At 36.6% G+C, this 25,958-nt stretch overlaps 1 protein-coding gene and 1 long non-coding RNA gene across 3 annotated transcripts in view; one reads left to right on the top strand and one right to left on the bottom strand.

Annotated features, from left to right (window-relative positions):
* The window catches only part of GALNTL6 (polypeptide N-acetylgalactosaminyltransferase like 6), a 1,097,978-nt gene that overhangs the window by 512,307 nt on the left and 559,713 nt on the right, over positions 1–25,958 (top strand). The gene's annotated exons all lie outside the window — the stretch shown is intronic.
* LOC138920053 (uncharacterized) overlaps positions 1–25,958 on the bottom strand; it is a 52,876-nt gene that overhangs the window by 17,626 nt on the left and 9,292 nt on the right. Inside the window, exons 2-3 of one of the 2 annotated variants that reach the window (XR_011430693.1) lie at positions 18,022–18,158; positions 7,890–9,176 (exon numbers count right to left, since the gene is read on the bottom strand). This is a non-coding gene — a long non-coding RNA (uncharacterized lncRNA). Of the gene's footprint in view, positions 1–7,889; positions 9,177–18,021; positions 18,159–25,958 lie in introns of those variants that run through there. The other variant, XR_011430692.1, reaches the window with a different exon arrangement.

Genomic DNA, 25,958 nt, shown 5'->3' with positions numbered 1-25,958 from the left:
TAATCTTGGTTATTACTCCTAAAAGTATGTCTTAAAATATTGTAGATCTCTAGATGAGGCAAGCAACACAATAACACTGTGTGTTGCAGGGAGATTTGGTTCATGACGTTGGCATCATATAGGAAATGTAACTTACTAATTAGCTCACTGCCTTCAAGTCTGGATGAGCCATGTCATTGTCCGCAAAGTTATTCAATGAAATAATTTCCCAATCAAAAGTTAACTTTACATGTTTGGGCCTCTAAAGTGATCTAAAAAAACACGAAAACAAGAAAACATACAAATGCATCTTACTTTTAAGTTTACTCTTGTATGTGTGGAAACTCAAACATCATCAGTTAATTGTATTGGGGTTTTTTATTGGCTCTTTTATTTCTCACTTTATTTTCTGGGTTGCTTTATGATGTTGTGACACATTGATTTTCCTTCCTACCCTTCATACCAAGAGTCTATAGGAAATAAAATATCTTTATTGTAATATAACAGCATAGCAACCATCCCATTTATTATGCACCTAAATAAATGAAAGAGTGGCTTTTTATTTTAGGCAAAGACAACCACATTTGAAGATATCCTGGGGTTTGAAAGGCCACAGACTGTATAAATTCACAAAATAATTTCTGATTAAATGAATTTTGCCGTCCTAAATTAAAAGAAAGCCTGTTTTAATCTTTTTATGAATTTTAACTATTCATCTTTAATATGTGAATATGAATATGAGTAGTCAGCAAACACGAACTTCTATCTGCTGATGAAGTAGTTGCATTAGGAGCACAGGAATTTTAATGTAGTAAGGAATTGGTGGAGATTTATATAGGCACTATGGGGTATGTTCTTATTATGAAGAATGATATATGACTCTTTACTAAAGGAGAAAAGGCCATGATTAAATCAACTGATATTGCTGATGTCACAAACCACTAATGCAGAGTCTGAGTAGTTTATAAATATCAGAGGAAGCTGGTAATGCAATTACCACATTAGTATGCAGTTGGAATCTGGTTTGGGCCTTCAAAATAAACTCCCAATGAGTCATTTATTTGCCCTTGGTTAATGATAATCATGACTACCTTTCCCCACCTGAAAAAGGTTTTCAGTGAAATTGTTTTTCATATGTTCTATACAAGAGCAAAAGTTTGAAGGTAGATGATGAGATGAGCTAAAAATTTACCAGTGTTTCCTCGCTTTTTTTGCATTACAGCACATATTGAAAGAAACAAGTGTACAGCACACTGGAGTATACAGGGGAGGTTTTTTTCAGATAGAGATTCCAATTGCCCTGAGGGGTGACGGGATAAAATCTTGTCTCACCTACAACCTGCCTGGGACACACCAGTGCTGTGGGATGTGAGTTGAGAAGCCCCAAAATACACACAGCATTCATTTCCTCATTCAGCATGTACTTATTGAATGACTACTATGGTCCAGTTGCTTTCCGGGTATGCAGTAGTGAAAAAAGTAAGCAAATATCCTGCCCTCCTGGAGATTATGTTCTGAGGGGGAGACAGAAAGTGAACAGGTTAAGTAAGGAAAATATAGCATGTTACATGCTGACTATTCAGAAGAAAAAAACGCAAAACAAGGAATGAAGAATTTGAAATATATTTTAGATTATGTGATTAGGGAAGATCTCACAGAGAAAGAAACTTTTTAGTAAAACTTGGAGGAAGTGAAAGAGCTAACTATCTGTCAGACTAGTTTTGTAAAAGAACATTGCAAATGCAAATTCTATGTAGCATTGTTTGAAGGAGTCTGAGACTATATGAATTATTTTTCAGTAAAAATTCACAAACATACATAATTATATGTTATAGAGCGAAGGAAGAGTATAAGAAAGGAGAGCTTGTTTTTTAGCTTTGTTTTAGGAAATAACCTTCTAATACCTCTCAGGACAGATAGACGAAATTGAATCTATTCTCTGGAAGTCATACACCTACAGGAGTTACAGGCCTGAGAACCCTCAACCTCATCCAGAAGATTCAATCTAACACATCCGAGTAACTTCAACCAAGATCTAGGCACACAGTAGGACAACAAATCCCCCAAATAATTGTTTTGACTGCAGAACCAGAAATGAAGAGTGGACTGACTTTTGCGCTGCCTGCAGAGGAAAAACAAGCAGAAAAAAAGCTCATATTTGTGTCTATGAGCCTTTCAACACCAAAATCTGATTGGCCCTCCAGGATTAAACCTCATACTCTGAGAAGTGAAATAGTGGATGCCAGGCCCACTTTTGTCTAGTGTTGTCTTAGTTAATCCTGACAAGGCTACGTGTGATTCTTTTATCTCAAAACACATCTTATGGAAGAAGCAGAGACATGTACCACAATCATCATTAGCGGAAACAATAGAAATCATAGCCCACACACATCATTTTGAACATAAATAATGCTCAACGCTTTGCAAAGTTACTACAGTAAGAGCGAATCTGATGAGCCATTGCCTTTGGAAGCCAGACCAGTGTTACCATGGAGCTCAACTGATGAAACACAGAAATGAGGGTATAGTGGTCTTCCCTGGAAAGATGTTTCAGTCTGGACAGTGGTGGCCACCAGAGCCCCTCCAAAGTTCCCTCATGGTTGATACATAGGGAGAATCTTTACAAATTGATTCTTTGAGTGACAGTGGGGAAAAATCTCTTACCTCAGCATTTGGTTATAGCTTCAGAGTTATGAGGCAAAAGGAAACACAACTGGCTCCTGCCACATGCCGGGAAGCCCCTTGTCTTGGAGAAGAGAAAGGAGAGGGTAGGAATAGAAGACTTGGACTCTATTTCTCTGCTGTTCTGAACAGATGGGTGGGCAAGTGCTGTACCCTGAGATTGACTGAGATCTGAAAGTATAATTTCTATGCCAAATAGTGTATAAAAATACTTGTTACACCTGTAGTAACCGCTTAATAAATGTCAGTTGGGTCTGCTGATATTTTGCTGTTCTGATCAAGTTTCATAAATTGCCTTAAAAATCATATCACATTTTCAACCTTCTTTAAAATTAAACTTTGAGATATTAATTTACCAGCAACTAACTGAGAAAAATGTGACGAAACATTAGAGAATTTAATTCCATTATGATAATAGAAAATCAGCTAAACTACTTTGTTCCATGATCATCTTAGGGTTTTGTTTTTTTTTTTGACACCGTAGTCTGAGTCTTTAATATCCGTGAGGTAGCCAGCCTCCAGAATGGCCCCCAATAATCCCTGGCTCCTGAAATTCATACCTTTGTGTAGTCTTCTACCATATTATACCAGGATTGGTCTGTGGGCCAAATCGTACAAAACAGGAATTATGTCACCTCAGAGATAAAATTATAAAAACTGTGGCTTCCATCAAGGGTGCCTATTTTCTCTCTCTTTTTCTCATCATTCTCTCTAGGAGAACCCAGCTTCCATGTTGGGAGCAGCCCTATGTTGAGGCCCACTTGGTGGTAAACAGGCCTCCACCCAACAGCCATGTAAGTGGGCTTGGAAGTGGATCCATCCACTCCCAAGCAAGCTTCTGATGATTGCCTCCCCAGATGACACCTCAGTTCTGACCTCATGGGAGACTCTGAGCCAGAACTACCCAGCCGAGGCACTCTCAGATGACTGACTGGGAGATAATAAATGTTTCTTGTTTTGAACTGCTAAATTTCAGGGTAATTTCTTCTCCAGCAATAGGTATCTAATACAATTAGTTACTTTAAAATGCAACCTCTATTCTCAGTGTAATCACACACAAAAAGTTTATCCCTCACTCACACAATGTTCATTGCCCATATATTCCTGATGCGGCAGCTCTCGGCTAGCAGTTGCTCAAGAGGATTCCAGCTGCTCACGTCTAGTGGTGCCACCATCTTGTGGGTTTAAAGTCACCTGATGTCAACAATGGAAGACCAGTGGAAGAAAGAGAAGGGAGAAAGAGAATGGAAAAATGTATTTTGATGGGCCAGGTTTGGAAATGGCACACATCTCCTCTGCTCACAATCCATGGAACTCAGTTATAGGACCCAAACTAATTGCAGATTAACAACGGGATTGGGGAATACGTATCATTATCTTTATCTTGACTACCAATGAATTGTAACAAAGTTAGTAGCTACCAAGATAGCATCTGAGCAATCTGAAAGATGTCATACACAGGTTTTTGGCACTTCCTCAGGGCCATAGTACATGAACAGCGTCACTCATTTTGTAAAATTACCTTTTAATTAAGAAATATTTTCAAATGAATTTTTCTTTCTAAGACATTAAATTAAATGTGAGCAAAGTAACAGAAACATGCCATTTTGACATTAAGACATACCAACCTGAAGGCAATCCCACGTTTGCTAACACATCAAAAGTTAAATGATATCATTTTAAGGCATCATTGGATACTCCTTAATTATAAAAAGAAATGCACACGCAGCCTCTGAAATGTAGTCCGTTATAAAGAAGTCATTCAAATGATTCAGAATGTGATAATGTGATATATTTTAAATTACTATAAAAATACATAATATTAGGAAATGATGATATAGTAAAATCTAAGCATATGCTTGTGGAATTCCAGATATTCACAAACTCTTGGTTAAGGAGCTTTGCAGCAGTTTTCTGCAGGATAGTTTTTAAATATTTTAACAGTCAAACTTTCCTTTTCCTGGATTAAATCATATATGGGACGTAATGTAAAATTAATAATAAGAAGAAGAAGAAGAATACAACACAAGTCTATGTTACAACAGTTTAAATCTTCATTATTAGGCAGAAAATTCTTCTTTGCTTGTGAATTCACTAAATCAACTATTCTAGAACCTTATTATTCTTAGAGACATAATTTTGAAAACACATCAGTTAAGATTATTTTTGGCAGCAAGTAACAAAAAATGCAAACTCATTGTCTTAAATTTACTTTTTGTTCATATAACAAAAGCAGAAGGTAAGTGCACCAGTAATATTAAGATGATATCTCTAGATTCTTCTGGCCTTCCTCTAATGCTGGCTGTCTCAAGGTTACAAAATCACCCTTCCAGCTCTAGAAATACAGTCACATTCACAGCAGGAAGATGGAGAAGAAAGCAGCAGTGCTCTGTCATTTCCAATCTTTTATTGGGAAAGAAATGTTTTTCAGAAGTTTCTTGATCCCCAACCTCAGCAGAGTTCCACTTAGGTCTCATAAGCCAGGACTGAGCCACATAGCTGTTCAGAGCTGAGGCAGGATGGCAACGCAAAGAACAGGGAAATCCTGATTGACTTAAACAGAGTTCATTGCCTGGGACTAGGTTTATGCCTCCCCAAATAAGAGTAGGTTCCTGTTATGTTTAAAAAAAAGAGAAAAAAGATATTGGGTAGGCAACTCTGAATATCTACCACAAGTAGGCACTCTATAACGTATGGGGCTGCATTTATACTCTGCAAATGAATTGCATTTATACCCTGGCAACTAATTTTATAACATTTCCCTGGAGGCAATTCTAACTTAACATAAAATTGGGTCTAGCAATATGTAATACTTGAAAGCAATTGTTCATAAGTGTATGCCGTGATAACAAACATTCCCCTGTCGCTTGTCTGAAAAAATGAAAAGAGATGCAGATGGAGCTGTTTTACAGCCAAGTGCATTTCCACGTGGGAGCATGCACTGAGATTAGGGATAGGAATTAGGTTTTTACTATGACCAAAAATGGGTGTGCTGGTGACTCGACCTGATATTAAAGAGAGTAATTTATCTTCTTTGCATTAGTTTTTCTTGCTATCTGTGAAACTGGAATAACATTTCTATCCCTTACAGAGATTATATAGATTTCTTGAAAAGGAAAGTGCTCCATGTTTCCAGAGTGCTCAATAAATTACATGCATTAAATTGCTATTGGTTTGTTTGACACATCAGAAGAGATTTCACTGGTAGTTTTTCAAGATCCCTTTCCATTTATCTTTATTTCCTGATCTTTCCTCAAATGTCTAACAATATAAAAAGTAGGTCTTTTTTTTTCATTTCCTGCACAAAAGATAGAGACTTTATCTCCATAAATTTCCTGGGCTGTGAAGGAACTTTATGAACTTGTTTATTTAGACACCGAATCGCAGGAAATCTCTATATCTTCCAAAAATACTAGGTAATTTATAGAGTATTTTAAAATGTTTATTTTTTATTCCAAATTTTTCTCAAAAGTCATCTAAATTTCTGCTTTCTTCCCTGACAACAATGTAAGATATAGTCATGTAATAAAAGCACCCAAACCAGTAATCATTATATAGAGAGTTAAGAATGGCTTTGTCGTGTATTAGCTCTTTAACCTTAGAAAGTCATTTAAAATCTTTGGACCTCAGCTTTCTCACTTAGAAATAGGGATGATGCTATCTTCACACAGAATTGTTATAATCTACGTGTCGATTTATTTCCCAAATTGTATATATTTCCAATTTATATGTGTGTATGTATGTGTATTTGATATAATCATAAAATGATTTACACCTCTAAACCTAATATGTTCCGTATGATAAAAGACTTTGACCTGGGAATGCTAAATAGTCACTACAGATTTTCTTTTAATATAGAATGAAAAATAATTTGGTTTGGTTTTCTATTGTATTTCATGCACAAGATTGACCTGTAGGTTTATTTTCAAATGTAGGTAGCACACTAAACTATTTGGAAAATGTGGTAGCTTTATAAAACCTGGGAAACTAAAAAAAGTTGAATCCCATAACTAAAAATAAGAAAACGTTGCCTGTCTTGCCTAATTCCCATTCAAGTTTCATATCTTATTTAGTCACACTTACCCTGAGATTTTTCTGCTTTGCCCAGCATAAGAGAGCGGGCTGGCATAACTTTAGAACAGGAGCATGGAATAGAAAGAATACCTTCCCCTCTTGAATTCGTAGTTCAAGACACAACAGAGTGTCTATAGTAATGAAGCAAGAAGTCAAGAGAGATGAATAGGGAAAATGTTTTCTCTTACATTATGCTTTGTGGAGTCTTGAGTCTCTAAAAATTCTATTTCCACTCACAACCCATTGGTGTGACCTAAGAAACTAGAGTCTGTAGGAGGATCCCAAAAATATTTGGTGAGCGCTTCTATTTCTGCCATATTCTACCATTTTATATAATAAATATTCATTTACTCCTATTCTCCCACACGTGGAAAGCTCTCAATACCTCCCCAAGAAGACGTCCCCTAGCTCAGTTTAAGATCTTTGTGTAGTGCAATATAGTCTCTTGATTAGGTTTAGATATTGTTCCTCTTGGTGTAGAGTATTAAGAATTAAAGAAGACAAATTATCTTCCCCATTGAAATACACACACACTCTCATACACACAAACACACGACATGCAATGGTGGAAATAGACAAGACGACTGAATAAGTACAGTACTCCTAAATAGAAAGGGGAATAATGAGAGACATGTTAGTCACTGATCGTAAAAACATTGAAATTCTATTTACTAGGCATTGTGAAGATCTCCTACCCCAGAGTGGTAGAAAATTTGGATTACCTCCTGATTTTACTCTCTTGGATGAAGTCCTATGTCCATTATTTTTCATGCCCCTGCCTCCACATGCTAGGTGAGTTTTCATTTTTTGGTATGCTTCTTGATCGTGTAGGAGATTGGCCTTGGAGTTCTCAGCTCTGAGTTGGCTCATGGGAGGTCAGACACAGTCGCAGCCTTTTTTGACCTGCTTCATGGCTTCTTTACAAAATAAATGGCTCAGAAACTTAGTAGACTTCCAATGTGTTTGATTTTAGACATGTCCAGTTGCCAGTTACCACATCCAAAATCCTTTCCTAGAAGTTCTCAAATCTTTATTTCCTTGTTACTTCCAATCTAACTCTGAATTACTGAAGCTCTCTTGAAGCACTCAGACTTAGGTCAAAGACATTACCCATAATCTAGTTTTACCCTGAGGCATTTTAATCAATTGAAAGGTTTTTCTTTTTTTTTTTAATTGTGTACCACAGTCCTAAAACTGACCTTAACTTGAGATATTTTAATCAATGTAAGGGTATTACTGGGCCTTTGTCCGTGGAAGCCTTTTAAAATCTATCCCTTTTCCAACATTGCAAAGTCCCAAATTTCTCTATTTCTTTTCATTTAGGCTTGTTGACTGTCCAATTCTTTCTTGTAATAGCTTGCAAAATCCTGTCAGCAACAGCTTTTGCATACAGCTAAGTTTCTGTTTCCAGCCTCTTCCCCAAGCAATGAATATTCCACCTTCAAAGTTCTTACAGACAACACTTGGACCAAATATTTTGCTATTGGATCACAAGCTCATGCAACTTTCCAGAATCCAAAAGCAATTTATTCACAGCCCATGGCCCAACTGCTAAGGCAATGCAATGTTATTGAGGAATTTTGTTAGGTTATTACTTTATTTTCATAATTGGTTTCAGTATTCTTTTTACACAATTAGCCCCCAAGTTTCAGTAGCACCTCACACTAGGAATTTATTTCCTCTTGATGTCTCAGGTCCAGCACAGCCTAGTGAGAGATTCTACCCCACAGAATCCTCAGAGACTCATTCTGACGGCGGTTCCATCATCTTGTGATGCCACGTGGTTTCTGGGTTACAGGCTCATGGCTCATTGCGCTGAACCAGTTATATGGCCCAAACCTAATCAAAAGGGACTATAAAGAAAAGGACGCTCAGAGAGTATTTTGTGAGCACTTTTATCTTTGTCACACTCACCTAAATCACAGTTTGTGTGAAGTTCTGTAAAGATACAGGAATATGATTCTATAAAAGATCAAAGAATTTTCCTTTTAAAAGATTTTCAGATGTTTAGAGTCTCAGATAACACAACACTTAGAATAGGTGAAGAAGTGACTTAATTAGTGTAGGTTCCCCTAACACATCTAGCTTCAGTGAATTTAAAATCAGGAAAAGACAGTTGGATTTCTGAATTGTCAAAAAGTAAAAATCTTCAAAACTGATTCAAATGGAATCTAACTTTTCAAAGAATTCTGGTATACCTCTAGACGTACGTACGAAATGTATGTCTCAGGGCAGCCAGTGGCACAGCGGTTAAGTTCGCACATTCTGCTTCACTGGGGCCTGGGGTTTGCCGGTTTGGATCCTGGGTGCAGACGTGGCAAAAGCCATGCTGTGGTAGGCGCCCCACGTATAAGTAGAGGAAGGTGGGCACGGATGTTAGCTCAGGACCAGTCTTCTTCAGCAAAAAGAGGAGGATTGGTAGTAGTTAGTTCCGGGCTAATCTTCCTCAAGAAAAAAACAAAGAAATATATGCCTCTTTGTCATATTTACTATATAAAAATAGTGCAGTTAGATTTTCTTTTAACTGAATGTGTATTTTAAGAGAGCTAAACTAACACAGTGATCATTATTGTACTCAATTTTTCACTCAACATGTATCTAAGAATATACATTTATAAATTAAGTAAAGAGTCCCAAATTTTTCACAATAATAACTAAAATCTAGGACAGGTGTGTGTACCAAGAACAGTTCAAATTTCTTTTTACTGATCACTTTTATTGGCATAAATGAAAAGAATTTTAATTCATATTGGAATTCAATATGTAAAAAGTGCATACAAGATTTAACTTTGAATGAACATGTCTCCCTCTAATGAATATTTTGATTAAGGTAATAAACCTTTAAAAGTGGAGATCATTATAGTAATGTAAATGTGGTCTAAAGAGCAGCTGATGCCACCTGAAACATGAAACATTTAATTTAGAAATGAATCTCCTTACACATTTAATTTCTTTTTCTCATTGTCTTATTTTACTGAGATTAAAGACTTCTGTGAAAAGAAGATAACTGTTTCCTAAAAATTCATAAACTTGTTTTATATTCCCCCTTAAATGTCTCAATTCATGGTTTATATGCTTATAATTGTTTGCAGCCACTGATTGTAATTTCATAAGTAAAAATAGCCTGAGGTAATCAATCAATAGGAAAACATTGTGTAAATCTAACTTTTATCATAACTGGTTTTCTGTGTTAAGTGTGTAACAAAGTAAGAAACCCAGGAAATATTGCACAAAAACTTAGTCATTTCTGGTTGTGTCTATTCTCCTTCTGTTACTTTTTATGAACCAATCTTATTTCTTAATAGAAGACATTTTTCTAAGGTAGCAGTTCCTTTTGTTTGTTTCAAAGACTCCCTTGACTGTCCGATGACAGCCATCTGAGGTCCTCATTCCCTCCGAAAAAGTATGCACTAAATCCAGGCATAAGATTTCAGTTTGTTTCTAGGTCCCTGGGGAAAAATCTTTTTCTTCAAATATAAAGAAATTTTCTTAATTCCAATGTATTATATTTGTTGGGATAGATGCTGTTTCTTCCTTCGGGTCTGTAATCTTTGTTAGATGTCTGATCTCTGTCACTCAGACAACCTCTTTGGATTATAGACACACTACTCATACAGAACTTCAAGAATTGCCTAAACTTTCAAAATATGACTAGCTCTTATCTTTCCTGTATGACCTCACCCCCCAAATCCTTACCCTGCACTCCCATTTCCAAGACCTGGAACTGCTTTGACCCCTAAGATTGTGTCTCTAGATGTATCCTGTTTCTGCTGTTAATTTTGCGTTAATTTCCCAGTTCCAGATATTCAGTTTGCTTCTATAAGCAGACATTACACCAGTGAGACAAGAAAGCACATTTGTGTACCTCTCTTACCTTAGAAGAGTAGAATCAGAATGTCAAATTAAAGAGATTTCTGGGAATCTTCTAAATCATAGTACTTTATTTCTACCTGAGTAAATGTTTAAATAATGTCATCTAATATTAATGTGTACATTTAATTTGAGTTTTGGGTATATGTATTGAATAATGATACTCAGTATATTTCCATTAAGCGATGAAAATTACATTTTGCAAAATTTCCGTGAAGCAGAAGCTGACAGTTAGATATTTTAGCAGAGTTTTAAAAATATGGTAAAATTAAAGTCTGAAAATCTGGGTTGTCTGTTGGATTTTCATAACACGTATCTACTCCTCAGGTTAATCAACTAATAGGTCCAGTCTCAATTTCTCACCTGTAAATTGATATATTGGGCTAAATAATCTCTAAGGATTTTTTTCTACAGTTACTAACCAGGATTCTAGATTAGTCGATATTTAATTTATGTTTGCTTTGCTCCAAAAATGAGGTAAGTCAGCTTACAAAGACTCATATAAAAAGATAGAATAAGTTAAAATATAAGTAATAAAATGGCAATCAATAATTGTGACACTACTTTTTTGTGCACAAGGAGCTAAAGAACAGTTTCAAATTGAGCAGAAATATAGCTGACAATATGTAAAAACATTATGATAAATCAAGTTAGAAATAATAAAATCCCGTGCCCAGGCACCAAAAAACCCCACATCCTTTCAAGCCCCCAAAGACTTCTTTATTAAGCATATTTTCATTTTAATACTGTTTGTAAGTTTTAGGTTCATACTAGAGGCTATAATTTCCCTAACAGCTACCTCCTCCTAAAACTTCATTTAAAAAAATAGTCAATGGATATTTTAGCCATAACACTAACTGAAAAATATTTTCAATCCTAATTTATTATTTTTAAATATAGTGGTATTTTCTAATAACTCAGATCAGGGCCCTTCAAACTGAGAGGAGGATCTGGGGATGAGCAATTTAAAACTTCATTGGAAAGGACAAGGATAGAAATCAAGGTTGGAAGTAAACCAAAAAGTCCATTTGAATGCTTACCCTAAAATAAAATAATAGATGCATGATGCTATGTAAATGAAGCATATATGTATCTTACCCATGTTACATGGGAGATTATTGGCAGTATATGTCCCGTGACTTACTTTGGCCAGCAGAGTGTTAGCAAACATAACACAAGCAGAGACTTTAACTGTCCTTTTGTTTGGCTTGGTGTCTGCACACTGGTTATTTGCAATGAGAACCATATGCCCCCCAGGTAGCCCCTGTCCTTTTGGTCTGGACTCCAAAAGGCTCACATGTGGAGCAGATCTGAACCTATCCTATGGCTTGGAACCAAGGTTATCCAAGCCCACAGCCTGAGACAGCATGGATGACCAAATTCAGCCTAGATCATCCACACGGCAGTCAACCAACAGACCTAAAACCAAGAGAATAAATGCTTGCTGTTGCAAGTCGCTGAATTTTGGAGTGGCTTGTTATGCAGTTCATTGTGGCAACAGCTGACTGATGTAACATTAATATAATAATTCTAGAATGTTTTCATTCTACTGTGATACACAGGTTAACGAAACTCATCTATGTGACAAAGGAAGAAGATTATGTCAACATTAGAATCTGCACAGGACAATGATTTCCAATTCCTGGCAGCATTGTCTAGAATCATCAGCATTTTGAATTCAGGGTAATTTTTCTTCATGATAGTATCTAATTTAATGGCTGAAAGGGTTATTAAAATAAAAAGACAAGTGGCAGTTTTCTACAAGATTAATCATCGATAGGAAATTTTTGTTGTTGTTATTTGATTTGTTCCCATATCCTCGGTTTTACTATGAAATCAATTGTCCTTTTCTGTCTTGAGGATTTTGTTGCTGATGCTCTAGGTTTGATGAGGGCGATTTATGTACACATGCAAATATGTACTTGCGTGTGCGTCGTATATAATAACTTTGTGGTTATGCATGTTCTTCAAAGCCAGGTGAATTCTATGTACAATGAGGAATTTTTCCAAAAAGTAACCCTAATGTTTAATCTGATATCCTATTGATTAAAGACCAGGCTTTGAAATCAGGCAGCCTTGGGCCCCAATCCTGGCTTTAGCTCTTTCTAGCTGCCTAATTTGGTAATATTAACACTTAGCTCCTAGGTTGGTTGTAAGAACAAAATGTGATCATGCAGGGGAGGCAGTGAACACAGTGCCTGGCAAACAGGAACTCCTAAAATAAGTATGTTTATTTTAGTTACGATTTTAACGGATATTTAACATTTTTTTATTTTAAAGACAGCATATTTTGTACTATCTTTGCAATATGTAATAAATTTTGTGTAATTTGAATCTTGGGATGCTGACTTTTCATAATAACATGAAGGTTCCATAAATTTAAGCTTCTGTGTATAAAAATTTCTGAAGCAACTCTTGAATTGAGGCTTTTTGAGGTCAATAAAAAAGAGTTCATAGTATAACTACATAGTATAAAATTACATTCAGAAATGAGAACTATATATGTTTTAATAGACTTCATTATGCTGTACAATACAAAGGATGTGGGGGGAGTTTTGTGTCTATCCAGATTCTTCTCATACATGAAGCCACAGCAGTGTGGCTAAGGGACAAATCGTTGTCCAGACCAACTGTAACCTCAAACTGAGACATCTATTTCTTGGGTAGGGGTTTATTTGTTTATTTTTTAGAGTATGTTTTTGTTGCTTCTGATTTTGTTTATTTATGTCATCACTAACTAAAGACAGGTTTGAGAATTTCTTTAAGAAAGCATTTATGGTGTGATTTACAGCGTGATTCTACTTTATTCCAGACATTCGTAAGAATAAGACAGTGGCTCAGCTCTCAAGAAGTTTACAGTTTTGTGCAAAAAAACAGAGACATGTGTATTTTAATATATTCTTTTTTTTTTTTTAATAATTTGTCCTCAGTGCATCACATCATGGGATTCATGATGTTGAAGTGTGGTTTTTTTTTTTAAGATTGGCACCTGGGCTAACAACTGTTGCCAATCTTCTTTTTTTTTTAAGATTGGCACCTGGGCTAACAACTGTTGCCAATCTTTTTTTTTTTTTTTCTTTCTGCTTTATCTCCCCAACTCCCCCCTGTACACAGTTGTATATCTTAGTTGCAGGTGCTTCTAGTTGTGGGATGTGGGACACCACCTCAACGTGGCCTGATGAGCAGTGCCATGTCTGTGCCCAGGATCCGAACCCTGGGCCGCCGCAGCGGAGTGCGCAAACTTAACCACTCGGCCACGGAGCCAGCCCCTAATATATTCTTTATTAAAGCACTTTAGATGTTGTACCATTATACACTTATTTATGAAAGTCTCTACTTGTCTGCAATAATCTGTTCAAAAGTGTGTTGTCTGTTTTACTCGATAATAGGATGGAACTCATGTAATTTTCTCTATATTGAGTTTTAACTGTCTAGGCTCTTTGTGATGAGTGAGATATTTTTCTGGAAAAAAAGATAGCCTGAAGGTTGTGATAGAAAGATTATTTAAGCCTGTGTTGACAAGAAGCTTCACCTCCTACTTTGGGTCAGAACTGATAAAGAATGGTTCACAGCGCGATACCATAGCACATCCTGTGCAACTCCATTAAAAAAAAAAGGTAGTGGCAGCAATAACTCCCAGTTTTTACTAGTAGTCACTTCATAGTATAGTATATTCCACACAAGCACCACATGGTAGGTGCACAGCATGAAGTTAAAGGATAATGCGCTTTTTAAGTGATTTAGTATAAATGTAACCACACACACAGGGAGTAATGAGTTGCAAAGCAAATTTGGAAGAGATTGAACTAGCTGTACATCCTTTCTGGTGACATTCTCAATGAGCTTCAACATGGTAGTGAATTTGAATGTCTCATGTATACTAGATCCAAAATGGCTCAGATTAGAAGGGGAAAATAGTAAACTTTGCAAGCTAAAGTTTGTGAAATATTTTTATATAGGAAGAAATAACTGAGATTAGTATCTAGTAGGGTCAATACAAAGGGTTCCTGACTTATGATGGTTCGACTTACAATTTTTTGACTTTACAATGGTGTGAAAGCAATAAGTATTCAGTAGAAACGGTATTTTGGATTTTGAATTTTGATCTTCTCCCAAACTAGTGATATGTGGTACCATACCGTCTTGTGATGCTGGGCAGGGGCAGCGAGCCCTAGTTCCCAGACAGCCACGTGATTACGAGGATAAACAACCAATGAATTACAGCCATTCTGTACTCATATAAACATTCTATTTTTTACTTTTACTACAGTATTCAATAAATTACATTAAATATTCACTACTTTATTGTAAAACAGGGTTTGTGTTCGATGATTTTGCCCAACCGTGGGCTAATGTAAGTGTTCTTAGCACGTTTAAAGTAGGTTAAGCTAAGCTATGATGTTCAGTAGGTTAAGTGTATTAAATGCATTTTCAACTTGTTATATTTTCAACTCACGATGGTTTTATTGGACTGTAACCCCATCATAAGTCAAGGAAGATTTGTACATAGACCAATTATACAATATAATGAATATTTCGTACGTAGTCATTTGTGATAAAATATAATTACTCCTTAGTGTATATGAGTCCAGGCAATGTCATATGAAGTTTTGTTGGTTTTCAGAATGGTAGGGTATCTCTATGGCTATTTGTTCAAAGGATGGCTCTGACACTGTGTAACAGTGAGGAGTTATTCATCTCCTCTCAATTGATTTCCTCACTTGTAAAATGAAAATAATCATAGCTCCTACCACAGAAGGTTTTATGAAGATTAAATGAAATTTATGTAAAAATGTAAATTTATATAAAAAATAATATTTAAAAGTAAATTTATGTTTATAATTTATAGATAAAAATATCTAACATAAACAAATATTTTAGAGAAAAGCTTCAAACAAGTTCTTTTAAAAATTGTGCATGTTGATACCAATAAAATATTAGATACCTCTTCATAAGGAACGTTCTTTTAAAAATTCTTGAGGATGTTTTAGATTAGTGCTCCATGAAGGATTAGCAATAAGATTCTGTTGAAATAATAATGAGGAACCAATTCTGTTCTTGACATTTAATCTCTGGATGACAGGAGACAGCTATATTGTCTCCCGTGGTTCCTGAATTTTTGCCCCTAGACATGTAGTATAAAATAATTGTCATGTTGATAAATCCATTCTTTGTTGTTATTTCAAAAGCAGAGATGATAGAGTGAAAAACTGTTTTTGAGTCTTTTCTAGCTGTGAAAAAGTGTATTTTTAATCTAATTCAAAAATTAGATGACCTTGAATGCATCCCTTCCATTGCTGTCCACTCACCAATCTCCTACTGGGACCCAACGAAGGTTATTCACCATTAATATTGTGAAATATTGTGTTTGTGCTTAATGCATTTGTGTAAATACTGTGCAGTTCTTCAGCATTTCTTAAATAGCCCTTCTCTGCAATAGGAATAAAGTAATAGATTGGTAATTTGTTTCCCCACCAGGTACTGCCTCGTTCTTTGCTAACTTTTGCAACAATTTTGTCAAAAAGTTGCCTATATTCTGTCTGCAATTTCTCTCCTTCCCTCCTCTTTACTCACTGCACTTTCATCTGCTCTTGCCAAAATTATCAAGGACCTAATTTTGCTAAATCCTATGATAATTCTCCATCTTCAATTTAGTTGACCCGTTAGCATCATTTGACTAATATATATTCTTCCTCTGGTTGCAAAATGCCACACTCTTCTAATTTTTTCCTTCTAGTCTCTTTTTTGGTTCCTCCTCTTTTCCCTGACTTCTGATTGTTAAAGTGCCCAAGACTTTATTCTTGTTTATTCTGACCTTTATCTGCACTTACTCCCTTGGTGATCTAATCCAGTTTGCTGACTTTAAATGTCATCCAAATAACAGAGACTTCAAACTCTTATCTCCAGCTCAGATCTTCACCAGAAATCCATGCTCATATGTCCAATGACTTGCTTATCATCTCCAATTATGTATTTAATGAGCATTTCAAACTCAACATGCCCAAAGCTGAATTCCTAATCTTGCTCCCAAAACCTATTCTACCACAGCCTTTCCCATCTTGATTCATAGCAAATCCATCTTCCGGTTGGTCATGTAAAAAATTCTTGAACTAATCGTCCTCTCCCAGCTGTTGTACATTCTACATCTAACCTGTCCAGAATTCAGTTTGTTTCTACCTTTATAATCCCAAACCCCAGCACTTCTTATTTCCTCCACCATCTTCATCACAGACCAAGCCACAGCATTCTTTCGCTTGGATTATGTGACAACATTTTATCTGGTCTCTGAGCTTCCACTCTTTCTCCCCTCTAGTGCATTCTAATGGTCAAAGTAGTCCTATAAAATGTAAGTTATGTCATATCATTCTTCCTAAACACCCTACAATGACTCCCCATTTCCCGCAGAACAAAAGCCAAAATGCTCATGGTGATCCACAAGGCCTTACAGGATTTGTCTCCTCCTCTGATTAACTCCCTGACCTTATCTCATAAGTTTCCCTCTCACTCCTGCCTTCTCAGCTACACTGGCCTCTTCCTGTTCCTGGAAATCACCAGGTGCATTCTTGATTTTCAGAACTAGCTATTCTCTCTATCTGGATTGCTCTTCCCACAGATATGATAGGCTTACAATAAATATCCTGAAAACCTCCTCAAAAACCTGTCTTGATCATCTATTTGAATTTGCCTCCTGAACTGCACCATCAGCCTCCACTTCTTTTTAGTAGCATTTATCACTGCCTGATAGGTCACATATTTACTTATTATGCTTTTTCCTCCTGTTTCCTCTGCTAAAATATAAGCTCTGTAAGAGTAGACATCTCTGTCTGTTTTACTCACTCTTGTATACTAAGTGCTCAGAACAGTTCATGGCACATAGCAGCCAATCAAGAAATGTTTGTTAAATTAACAAACTAGGGATAGAAAGGAACAGTTGGGTTTAAGGTAATCCACTGTCTCTTAGGATTATAAAAAGAAAAGCAAAACCAAACCAAGCACTGGGAGTAAGTTACATGACTTCCTAGTAAGAGTGAGCATTTTTGATTTCAAACTGCATCCCTGATGCTGTGCACCACACAGTAAGAACATTAGACTGTTTATTGAATTTGAATTGTACAATTATTTTGAATATTTTACATATCATGAACTTTTCTTTCATAACCTCGATTTTTGATAATATAGATTGGTTGCTAAAATTTTATAATTTAATTGTTCTACATTTTCTTCATTTCAACTCTTTATCAATATAATTTCTGCAAATGGTCAAAATGCAGTGTGTTAGTATACATGAATTTGTTTTTCTCTTAAAATTGCAATCATTAGAGAAAGTGTTTTAGTCAGGGGGAGCTAACTATTATGTCAAGTAAACTTAAATTATAAAAGTGACTCAAATATAATATAAATTTATTTCTTACTCACATCACAATCAAGGCAGTTCCAATCCAGTGGGTGAAGGGTATGGAGGTAGGAGTTTGCACCATGTGGTCATTCATAGGTCAGGCTGGTGCAGACTCATAATTTCAGGCTCCCAAGGTAACCCTGACGTCAATATACAGCTGGAAGAAGAGAAAAGAAAGCATAAAAGAGTATTTGTTGGAGGTTTTTATGATCCAGGATTAGAAGTGACACATATCTTTTTAACTTACATCCATTGGCTAGAACTGAATCTCATGGTCACGTCCAAATGCAAGGGAGACTGGGAAATGTACTCAAAGTATGTGTTCAGAAAGAAGAGATGAGAAAATTAATTTCTTTTCAATGACTAGCAACTTCCGTCACTGAAAAGTATGCAAGCTTGTCCCTCCAAAGCCAGATGTAGGGAATTCTAATTCTTTCAAGTATCGGGCTTTATAAGGAAAATGAAACTACTGACATTGTTAGGGGCTTTATTGCATTGGGGTTATTTTTCGGGTGTACTGACTTTTTGGGAATGTGAATTTGTGTAAAGAGTACAGATGAAAAGTATTTAAGATACCAAATATAATGGTTTTAAAATTTCCTTGTATTAAAATGATGAGTACCACAGCACAGCACATATTTTGGGAAGAGCTATATCCTTTCCTAGTGATATATGTAAATAATATATCTCAGTTATCTATACTAACAGAGAAACTTATGACACAACTCCCACAAAGGTACACAGTGAACATGGTATTCTGATCCCCTTGGCTTCTCTAGATTGATGAAAATAAAAAATATGAGAAAATTATAATTTAAAGTATAGTGAGTAACTTAGAACATGTAAGTTTCTTCTCAGATGCTGACAGAGAAGGTGTGTGCGTACATGTGATTCGCGCTTGGTTATATGCTATAGTCTGAATGTGTCCCCAACAATTCATATGCTGAAATCCCAACCCCCTAAGGTGATGGTATTAGAAGATGGGGCCTTTGGGACGTGATTGGGTCATGAGGGTGGAGCCCTCATCAATGGGATTAGTGCCTTATAAAAGAGGGCCAAGAAAGCTTGCTTGCCCCTTCCATCATGTGAGGTTGCAGCCATAAGATAGCCCATCTAGGAAATAGGCCCTTATCAGACACCAGATCTGCTAGTCACTTGATCTTGGACTACCCAGCCTCCAGAACTGGGAGAAATAAATTTCTTTTGTTTATAAGCTACTCAATTTATGGTATTTTTGTTATAGCAGCCCAAACAGACTAAGACAATATAACTAGTGGTGAATAAATAATCAACAATCTTTGAACTTAAGTGAAATTATACTGAATGAGTTAATATCCTCCCAAACACACATATTGGGAAAACAGAGAACAGAAAAAAAAATTGGCAGAAGCCTTTTGAGATACTCCAGATTTTATATAGAATTTGAACAAATACGACTGAGGCTATACCTATTGCAGAATATACCTCCTCAAAATAAGACCAAATAATACCCTTGAAGTTCATGCAGTATTGTAGAGATATAGAAATTAAGATGGCAAATACATTCAGGGATTCATTTTTGGCTTAGATTAGGGAGCTCATTAAGTAGTCAATCAATTCAGTAGCTTCTAGTGAGATAAAATTAGTCTATATTTAATGTCAATAAAATTGAAAATAACACACTATATTAAAAAGTAATCTCGGTCGCAAAACCATTCTATGAATGTGTTACATGAAAGTCTAAAAATACTCTGGATCAAAGAAAACTATGAGTCAAAAAAGAATTTGTAGATTTCCAAAAATGCATAATTTGAAAGCAAAGTAACATAATATTCTTCTTGCCCTGACTGGCTTTTAATTATTGAATGTAGTTTATTCTGAGTTTTAAGTGACATTAAAGGGAGTGTGGATTTTGTGTTTATCACACAGTAGCATGCGTTAAGTTTTTTTAAGAAACCCTATAGAATAAACACTACTTTTTCTCTTTAATAGTATTATGATATAATGGAAAGATCAGGGACTGCACTTGAAGACTGTTTCCTGAGGGAAGGAACTATGTGTTACTCATCTCTATATCAGTATCCGTACACAGTGGTTTCGTAACTTTACCAGAAACGTGACAGAGCTTCTCTGAGATATACCTTCTTTAACTATTAAATAAGGATAATAATACCACAGTTGAGAGTGAAAATATTTATGTGAAATAACATTGGTGAAATTGTAGTCCATAGCAGAGAATATTTAAAATGCAAAAACAGCAAATTCCTGTGCTGGTCTGGCCAAGAATGTTCAACAATGTCACACCAGGACTATACTAGCAGCCACGTAGGAGACTGCCTTTCAGCTTGGATCCAGTCTCTAAGTAGTAACTCTAGCAGAAAACAGTTGAATTTAAAATTCTCATCCCTTTATCATGATTTGGAGGGAAAGTAAAACATGAAAAACGTAGAGATAGAACACACAGAGACATCTAAGCAAGAGAGACATCAAACAGAACTTCAGATCCATGAAAATAGAAAGAAAAATATATTTGCAATTCATGGCAAGCTGACTGCTATTTACAAAGTATGGAAGGAAAGCATAGCTTTCTTAACCATATAGCTAAGGTAGAATCCAGCCTGATATTGAACATGGATCTATTGCTGACATAGAGACTGGATTTTCCTTTACAAATGATAGTAAAGCCCCCCAAAATGGAAACAATTTCACAGTGCAACTAGGCAGAAGAGAGAAAAGTGTAGGGCACCCAGAGGAAAATCAGAAGAACCTTACATACATCATCAGAGAAAGTCACATTAGAGCAGCACAGAAATATTCCTTAGCCAGATCCTAAGTAAGGAAACTTGGAAATTTATACCTACATATATTACTTCATATTCTGTTGGTTAAATAATGTGTATCAAAATATTATATTTTATGTATAACCTATTGTATGTAATTATGCATAAATTGGCTGAATTGTAAATTATATGCCATTCTGATTCCATAGTTGGAGATGAGTTATTCTCAACCAATTCTTTTTCTTTACCCTCATAAAATACAAAGTTTTAAAGACAGAGAGCAAGATAAAGAAGAAAGAACAAAAGGAAGGAAGGGAGGGAAGGAGAGAGTGAGGGAGGAAGAAAGGGGGAGAGGACAGAGGGGGAAGGGAGGAAGAAAGGAAAACAGACAACAGACAACAGACATTTATGTATCAAGAACATAAGTAATGCTCAACAATGTTAAAAAATATATCATGAGAGGCCAGTGTGGTGGCTTACTGGTTAAGTTCACATGCTCTGCTTCAGTGGACCAGGGTTCACAGGTTTGGATCCCGTGTGTGGACCTAGCACCACTCATCAAGCCATACTGTGGCAGCATCCCGCATAAAAAAATAGAGGAAGATTAGCACAGATGTTAGCACAGCAACAATCTTCCTCAAGCAAAGGGAGGAAGATTGCCACAGGTGTTAGCTCAGGGTCAATCTTCCTCACCAAAAAACAAAAAAAAATGCTGGAATCTAAAGCATAATTTATTATTAAGCTTTCACATGCCTTGACAATGAACAGGGATTATAAGGCTTTTTAAAAAGAACATTTGCTTAGGTTAAAGTCTCAGAATGGAAGCTTGGAAGATGGAGGCGTAAAAGGATCTTGAGCTGGCCTCCTCCCACTTACACAAAAAACCTACAACCACAAAATAATTTCTTCCAAGAGAGATCTGGGAACTAGATGAAAAGAACCTCAACGGGAAGGGACAACACAGAGAGCAGTCAAAGAGGCAGATATACAGTCCTGCTGAGGAAAAATCACCCCCTAGCCACAGTGCTCCAGGAGCATCTCAAAGGTGTGCAGCACTTGCTGGAGGAATGAGGGATTTGAGGTCCACTTTAGGCACCCCACCCTTAGATCCGGCACAAGAAGGACGAGACTGCAGAACACTTGACTTTGAAAACCAATGAAGAATGTGCCCAGGAAAGCTATAGAATTTCACAGAAAGGAAAACCTCTTCTTAAAGGGCCCACACACAGACTCCACCTGGAAACTAGCACAAAAACACTACATAAAAAAGTGCATAGCCCGTTGGTAAAAGAGACTCACATACTAAGCTTGGAGTGTCTCCTGGAAAGGCAGAATAGAAGGTGACTGAGGCCCCATCTTGACTGAGACAATGGTGGCAGCCATTTTTGCGACATAGTTCAGCTGTCCCGACACAGATGCTGGCAGGCACCATTTTGGAATCCTTCCTCTAGCCTGTTACCTTGGGGGCCTTCCCCACCCACTAGAACACCCAAGGCAATTGTACACAGCCAGGTAGCACAGGGACCTATTCCACCTACCAGAGAGCCCACAGCAGACTTGTGCTGCCTGGCCTCATAACCAGGAACATAGGGGATCTGCCCTGCCCATGAACACATCTGAGGCAGCTCCACACTACTGGGCTGCACAGCTAGCCCACACCAGAGCAGGAGGTCTCCTTTGCCAATTAGCACACCCGACACAGTTGTACATTGCCAGGTCACACAGACAGCCTGCACCAGAGGCCTGCTCTTCCCCAAGTAGGAGCTAGCAACAACTGCAAGCTGGCCCACACACCAGCTGCAGTGGGGGTCTGTCCAGCCCACCAGTTACCTAGAAATAGTCACAAGCAATTGGTCTTCACACAGTCAAACCATGCTGGGGGCCCTGCCCTACCCACTAGCAAGCACCAGCAGTTATGCACCCTCAGGCCTAGCAAACAGTCACACCAGAGGCCTAACTCACTCATCAGTGAACTCACAGCAGTTGTGTGCCACCAGGACATGCAGCCAACCATGCCAGAGGCCTGCAGCACACAATAGCATGCCTGCAGCAGCCACACATGGCCAGGCCTCACTACCAGCCAGTTTGGGGTCCAGCCTTGCCTATATGCATGTCTGCAGCAATCATGGCTGCACCACAACAGAAGGACATGCACAGCCCACACAGGGGACACCCCTGGAGCATTTGACATGGCTGACAAGAGGAAAGCATGCTTCTGTGCCTCATAAGACATCTCCTACATAAGGCCACTTTTCCAAGGTTGGGAGATATACCTAATCTACCTAATACTTAGAAATAAGCACATAAAGGTAGGCAAAATGAGGATACAGAGGAATATGTTTCAAAAAATAAAGAATAGGACAAATCCTCAGAAAAAAGAACTAAACAAAACAGAGGTAAACAATCTACCTGATAAAGAGTACAAAATAATGGTCATAAGGATGTTCACCAAATTCAGAAGGAGAATAGATAAACACAGCAAGAACTTCAACAAAGAGTTAGAAACATGAAAAAGAACCAATCAGGGCTGAAGAATACAATAATGGAAATGAAGAATTTACTAGAGGGAATCAGCAGCAGAGGAGATGACACAAAAGAACAGATCAGCAATCTGGACGACAGAATAGAGGAACTCACCTGAGATGAAAAGAAAAAAGAAAAAACAGTGAAAAAGAACAAAGGCAGTTTAAAGGACCTCTGGGAGAACATCAAGTGCACATCAAGAACATTATGGGTAGTCCAGAAGGAAAAGAGAGAGACAAAGGGGGAGAGAACTCATGTGAAGAAATAATAGCTGAAAAATTCCCTAACCTAGGGAGGGAAACAGACCTCCAGGTACAGGAAGCACAGAGAGTACTAAACAAGATGAACCCAAAGAGGCCTACACTAAAGCACATTTTAATTAAAATATCAAGAATTAAAGATAAAGAGAGAATCTTAACAGCTACAAGAGAAAAACAACAAGGTACATAAAAAGGAAACCCTGGAGCTGGCCTGGTGGCGCAGCAGTTAAGGTCACATGTTCCATTTCAGCAGCCTGGGGTTCACTTGCTCGGATCCCAGGTGCAGACATGGCACCACATATAAAGTAGAGGAAGATGGGCATGGATGTTGGCTCATGGCCAGTCTTCCTCAGCAAAAAGAGGAAGATTGGCAGCAGTCAGCTCAGGGCTAATCTTCCTCAAAAAAAAAAAAAAAAAAAGGAAACCCCATAAGGTTATTAGCTGACTCTGACTCTTCTCAGCAGAAATGGTATAGGCTAGAAAGGAGTGGCATGATATATTTAAAGTGCTGAAAGGAAAAAACCTACAGCCAAGAATACTCTGCTAAGCAAGGTTATCATCCAGAATGGAAGGAGAGGTAAAAATATTTTCTAGACAAGCAAAAACTAAAGGAGTTCATCACCACTAGATCAGCCTTACAAGAAATGTTAAAAAAGACTTCTTTAAGTGGAAAAGAAAAGGCCATAAATAGAAATAATAAAATTATCAAAGAAAAAATATCACTGGTAAAGACAACTATATAGTAAAGGTAGTGAATAAACTACTTATAAAGCTGGTATGAAGGTCACAAGACAAAAGTAATAAAATCATCTATATCTACAATAAGAGATTAAGGGACACACAAAAGAGGTAAAATATGATGTCAAAAACATAAAACATGAGGGAGTAAAAATGCAGGGCTTTTAGTATGAGGTCAAACTTAAGAGACTATCAATTTAATGTAGACTGTAATATACATAGGTTATTATATATGAACCTCATGGTAATCACAAACCAAAAATCTATAACAAACACAACAAATAAAGAGAAAGGAATGCAAATATAACACTAAAGAAAGTCATCAACCACAAGAGAAGAAAGCAGGAGAAGAAGAAAGGAACAGAGAGGAACTACAAAAACATTAAGAAAAAAGTAACAAAATGGCAATAAATGCATACTTATCAATAATTACATTAAAGGTAAATGGACTAAATGCTCCAATCAAAAGACATAGGGTGAATGAACAGATTAAAAAAAACAAGACCCAAATATATGCTGCCTATAAAAGACACACTTCAGATTTAAAGACACCCACAGACTGAAAATGAAGGGATGGAAAAAGAGATTTCATACAAATGGAAATGAAAAGAAAGCTGGGGTAGCAATATTTATATCAGACAAAATAGGCTTTAAAACACAAACTGTAATGAGCCAGAGAAAAGTGTCACATAATGATAAAGGAAAGAATCAAAGAAGAGTATATAACATTTGTAAATAGTTATGCACCAAATATAGCAGCACCTAAATACGTAAAGCAATTATTAACAGACATAAAAGGAGAAATTGACAGTAACACAATAATAGTAGGGGAATTTAACACCCCATTTACATCAATAGATAGATCGTTCAGACAGAAGATCAATAAGGAAACATTGGCCTTAAATGTCACATTAGACCAGATAGACTTAATAGATATATACAGAACATTCCATCCCAAATCAGTAGCATACACATTCTTTTCTAATTCACCTGAAGCATTTTCCAGGATAGATCACGTTAGGTCACAAAACAAGTCCCAATACATTTAAGAAGGTTGAAATAATATCAAGAATTCTTCTCTGAACATAACAGCATGAAAGTAAAAATTAATTACAAGAAGAAAATTGGAAAAGCTACAAATATGTGGAGATTAAACAAAATGCTCTCGAACAACCATTGGGTCAACAAAAGAAATCAAAGGAGAAATCAAAAAATGTCCAGAGACAAATGAAAATGAAAATATGACAAACCAAAATCTATGGGATACAGCAAATGCAGTATTAAGAGGGAAGTAAACAGCAATAGCGACCTAACTCAAAAAGGAAGAAAAATATCAAATAAACAACTTAACATTACATCTAAAAGAACTAGAACAAGAAGAACAAATGAAGCCCCAAATCAGCAGAAGGAAACAAATAATAAATGAGACTAAAACGACAATAGAAAGGATCAATAATGCTAAGAACTGGTTCTTCGAAAAGATAAGCAAAATTGACAAACCTTTAGCTAGACTCACTAAGAAAAAAAAGAGAAGAGCCTCAAATAAATAAAATTTGAAGCAAAAAGGGAGAAATTACAACAGAAACCACAGAAATACAAAGGATTATATGAGAATACTACGAAAAACTATGTGCCAACAAATTGGAAAACCAAGAAGAAATGGATACATTCTTAGAA

This window comes from Equus caballus, chromosome 2 (assembly GCF_041296265.1).
Source record: "Equus caballus isolate H_3958 breed thoroughbred chromosome 2, TB-T2T, whole genome shotgun sequence".
Taxonomy (NCBI): domain Eukaryota; kingdom Metazoa; phylum Chordata; class Mammalia; order Perissodactyla; family Equidae; genus Equus; species Equus caballus.
The sequence above is the reverse complement of the archived record's forward strand: the minus strand, read 5'-3'. Positions and strand labels throughout refer to the sequence as shown.